The 5016-nt window shown below is 40.0% G+C and overlaps 1 long non-coding RNA gene across 1 annotated transcript; it reads right to left on the reverse strand.

Annotated features, from left to right (window-relative positions):
- Window positions 1-466: 466 nt before the first annotated feature.
- Window positions 467-4486, reverse strand: LOC131828099 (uncharacterized). The gene is made up of 3 exons (XR_009352231.1): window positions 4350-4486; window positions 1671-1865; window positions 467-823 (listed from the first exon to the last, which is right to left on the reverse strand). It is a non-coding gene; the product is annotated as an uncharacterized LOC131828099 (long non-coding RNA).
- Window positions 4487-5016: the final 530 nt, after the last annotated feature.

Raw genomic sequence — 5016 nt, forward strand, 5'->3', positions numbered from 1 at the left:
ATGCTCGCTCTCGCTCACTCTCTCTCTGACAAATAAATAAATAAAATCTTAAAAAAAAAAAAAAAAAGAAATCCAATGCCATATCAGAAATTCATGCAACCACAGAAAACATAATTTACATCTATTTTACCACCTACTGTAGATCATACACTACCAAAATAAGTTCAATGCAATATGATGGCTATTTATGTGAGGTTCCCTAATTAACTTCATGATATCTCTTTGGTATTTAGAATTACTATAAAACACTCTTTCTGACATGGGGCATTGGTTTGCCATCAACTCTGAAAGGAAGTTTTTTTTTTTTTAATTTTTAATTTTTTATTTTTTATAAACATATATTTTTATCCCCAGGGGTACAGGTCTGTGAATCACCAGGTTTACACACTTCACAGCACTCACTAAAGCACATACCCTCCCCAATGTCCATAATCCCACCCCCTTCTCCCAACCTCCCTCCCCCCAGCAACCCTCAGTTTGTTTTGTGAGATTAAGAGTCACTTATGGTTTGTCTCCCTCCCAATTCCATCTTGTTTCATTGATTCTTCTTCTACCCACTTAAGCCCCCATGTTGCATCACCACTTCGTCATATCAGGGAGATCATATGATAGTTGTCTTTCTCTGCTTGACTTATTTCGCTAAGCATGATACGCTCTAGTTCCATCCATGTTGTCGCAAATGGCAAGATTTCATTTCTTTTGATGGCTGCATAGTATTCCATTGTATATATATACCACATCTTCTTGATCCATTCATCTGTTGATGGACATCTAGGTTCTTTCCATAGTTTGGCTATTGTGGACATTGCTGGGGCACGTGCACCTGAAAGGAAGTTTTTAAAGAATAAAACTTTATGCAGTGCATTTATAGTTAATATGCAAGAGATTTTAGATGCATCCACGCCAATTAAGTGCTATTTTTCCTAATATGTACTTTTTTTGCATGCCTGAATTTTTTCAAACACTAACGATGGAAAGAGAATATGGAACTCTATAGAAATATATTTGAAAATCTAGAGTAAATGAAAGAATTGCTAACAATGTTCTCATTGTCAAATTAAATAGCGGGAAACTTGGATGGACCAAACCCAATAGAAGAGATTACAAAGGTGAATAAAGATATATTAATTGGAAGAGGCTCCAAGAAAACTATAAAATACTAAATAAATTTAATATGAATGACCTAGGATCTATATTTATGATTTTCAACCTTGGATAGGACAAATAGGTCAGCGGTACAGAACAGAGAATTCAGAAATGGTATCCAGAATGTATGAGAAGCTACATATGATCAGTTCAGTTGCATGGAAAAATGATGGATTATTTAATAAGTAGTACTAATACCACTGTATGTACACTTGGAAGAAAGTAAAAGTGGACCTTCATCTTTTGATGTTTACTAGCAAACTCACAATTGTTTATCATTTTAAATGTAAGGTAAACTAATTAATAAATTTATATACAATACATATATATGTAAACTCTTAAGGAGACATCATGTTAAAAATAGGGGTGGGGGGGACCCTCCGACCCAGGATGGCTGTGTAGCTTCCCTTCTGTATTTTCCCTTGGCAATCATTTCAGTCCTTCCCCTTCTCCTTTATTCTTCTCAGGCCCACAAAACTACCTCCAACAGCATCTGTTCCATTCAGTTGCTTAGAAATTCTTACCGTTCCCACTTGCTCTTCTACTGGAGGCTTTGGGAAGACAGAGGAAGGGAAGCGGAGCCCAGAATGATCACTCGTGTGCAGCACCTTTCATGGAACATCGTCGTTCAGGACACCCTCACCACAAGCTGAAGCCTCCGCTGGAGACCACTGTGAGTCCAGAATCTATCATATCACAAAATTCTAGCTTCATGATGACTAGAAGAAAAATGTGGTCATTTTGCCTTTCATTTTTCTTATTTATAGAAACAGATATTCTCTTGGACTTTTCTTTTAAAAAAAATATATTTATGGGGGGAGCATCCATGTCAGGAGGGGAAAGGAGAGAGGGGGTAAGAGAATCCTCACACAGACTCTGCACTGAGGGTAAAGCCCGAAGCAGGACTCCATTCCACAACTGCGAGATCATGACCTGAGCCCAAATAATGAATCTGATACTTAACTGACGGAGCCACCAGGTGCCCCACTCTCTATGACTTTTCAGTTGAAAGTATTTAATCGGTCTAAAAGTTAATTCTGCTAAATTAGAACATTTCTATGGTAAACTGGCTTAAAGTGTATTGGCCAGCCGAGCAGAATAGCCTGTGGGAAATTATGCTGACCTCAATCACCCCGGGCATTCATATTGACTACCCATGAAGGTTTTGAGTAGGATTTCTTCTCATACCTAGACACTTATAAACATTTTACAATGGTAACTGAGAAGCTCAGAATTATTGTATTAGGGTTGTTTTTAATTTATTAAACATACCAGAATTTATACAGTCAAATAAGTGCTACCTCTCCCCAGTGTCCCGTGACCTTGCCCTTGCCCTTGCTGTTAGTACTAGGTGTGTTGCTCTTTTCTCAGAATTTTCGTTAGAGTCAAAGATTCTATGAATCTCTTCAATGAGTTTTTGAAACTAGATGCGCAACTGAAAATAGCCAAAATCATACAGAGTAAAAGCTGGATAGTCATATAGAATAAAGTTGGAAAGAATATATGTAGTTATACAGAATATAGATGGGGAAACTCCCAGAATAATACTGTGTGTAAAGTTCCATATACATATGTAAGTGTCTCAAATTTGTTTGAACACAATTCTAAATATTTACTGTTTCTGGGTAACTACGTTAAATGCCAGCACTCACTAGGGATCCAGCTGTCACTTTGGGAGATTATAATCGCTATCACACGATCACACCTTTTAAATACTGCACAGATGCATAAATATATTTCCTCTTTTAGACCCATATGGTCCTTCCACTGAAGCCAAGCCAATCTGCCCAGTAGTGGTCCAAGGTCTTGCTATCTCCAACTTCAGGATATTGTTTATGTCACAAATACCCCTGGCCTAAGGACCCTCCTCAAACCTTTGTCAACCCTGTCCAGCAATGCTTTTGAGACCTGACTCTGGACGCCCTGAGTATTCTTTTCTATTAAAAAAAAAAAAAAAGATAATTTTTCACTTGAAGTAGCACTTGCCTAAGAGATGGCAAAATTAAATGTGTTTCATTACACTGGGTCTTAATCAGCTGAAGCTGACTAACCACGAGGGACTAGGAATGACCTTTCCCTGCCCCCCAACAAAAGGGACCCTTTCTGGATCTAAGTGAACTTGCTCGTGACCTATTAAACAAGGAGAGGATGCTTTTCCAGAGCTCATGCGCCCATCCTCAGTCCTAGGAGAAATGTGAGTTTTCAGTGCTTCATTAGCATAAGCACCATGGCCCTCCACTCTCTAGCATTTAAGACCCTGAGCTTTGCCTTTTGGGCCCAAATATTCAGGGGATTTCCTCACCGGTGTGTGTTTCCTAATAAAGTCAGCACCGCAGGCCACCCTCACCTCTGTAGGCCTTGGTCTTGTATTCTTCTTTGTCATCTCTGACCTCTTCCGCCTCACTGCTGTTTAGTTATTGTTTCGGAACTTCTGTAGTGTCGGCACTGTATTTTACGTTAAAAATACGTGACCTGGGGCGCCTGGGTGGCTCAGTGGGTTAAGCCACTGCCTTCGGCTCAGGTCATGATCTCAGGGTCCTGGGATCAAGTCCCACATCGGGCTCTCTGCTCGGCAGGGAGCCTGCTTCTCTCTCTCTCTCTGCCTACCTTTCCATCTACTTGTGATCTCTCTGTCAAATAATTAAATAAAATCTTAAAAAAAAAAAAAAATACGTGACCTGCCCGTATTCTTATTTTGTCAAACATGTGACAAAAGACGCCCCTATTACCTCTCCTTACGAATCTTGAATCAGGGATAGATTGCTGATAAACTATTTCTTTTTTCATCCCTAGAGACACCGTTCCTTATGGTCTCCAGATAGCATTAGAAGCATCACCTGGGAATTTCATGAAAATAGACATTCTGGAGCCACAGTTCAGATCTGTTGAATCAGAAACTGTAGGGGTGGGGGCCAGAATCTTCCCGCATCAGGCCCTCCAGGTGTTTCTGATCACAAACTCAAATCTGACAACCATTTAGCAGGCAGACTGCCCCAGAGCAGTGTCTCAATAAATCCTTGTTAGTTTGCCTTGGTTAGTCCTTCCTTTCAAGCCATATTTATGATTAAGGGAACCCAGCCATTTTAGGCAGAAAATAGGAAAAATATACAAAGGATGCTGTAGGAATTTTAGGTCCATAGAGGGAGCAGATTCTTCAAAAAGAAATGCATCATACCTGTTTATACTCATGTTTCTTTTCTTACCTTGTCTCATCCCGGCGGTGTGATACCCGCATACGTTTCTGACTCTCCTGGTTGTCTTCTGCATGGTTTCACACAGGCCCTGAGAAAAACCTTCTTTAACTTTCTGTCCTTTATTCATATTTCAGAGTTGAGGTCTTCCCAGAAAGCCAACCCTGAAAAACTGCATGATATCTAGGGTATCTGGAGTCCCTCCAAGTTCTCTAGCAAAACTTGTTTCTCTTTGCATGCCTTCACTAAATATGGGGCTTTCTGGTATCTCACATTTTCTAGAAGCTCCATAGTTTTTAGATGTCCCGTGAAACAGTCCCTTAATGATAGCCCTGCAGCAGCCAGAGGCACCCGCTGCTTGTAAACAAGATAGCAGTTGGAAGTAAGGACAAGGATGGACATGGAATTGGATGCTGATTGACAAAGTAAGAGAGCACTGAACTTCCCATTTTTTTCTTTTTTCTCTTTGTACTAGGTCTTCCTAAATCATAAGTACTTAGAGCACATGGTAAATCTTTACTTGATTAGCTCTTTGGACCAGTGACTCTCCACTTTCTCGAGGCTGTTCAGATCATCTGGGGCAATTTATTTATTTATTTAAAGATTTTATTTATTTCTTTGACAGACAGAGATCACAAGCAGGCAGAAAGGCAGGCAGAGCGGGGTGGGGGGAAGCAGG

The sequence above is a fragment of the Mustela lutreola genome, chromosome 3, assembly GCF_030435805.1.
Source record: "Mustela lutreola isolate mMusLut2 chromosome 3, mMusLut2.pri, whole genome shotgun sequence".
Classification (NCBI taxonomy): Eukaryota; Metazoa; Chordata; class Mammalia; order Carnivora; family Mustelidae; genus Mustela; species Mustela lutreola.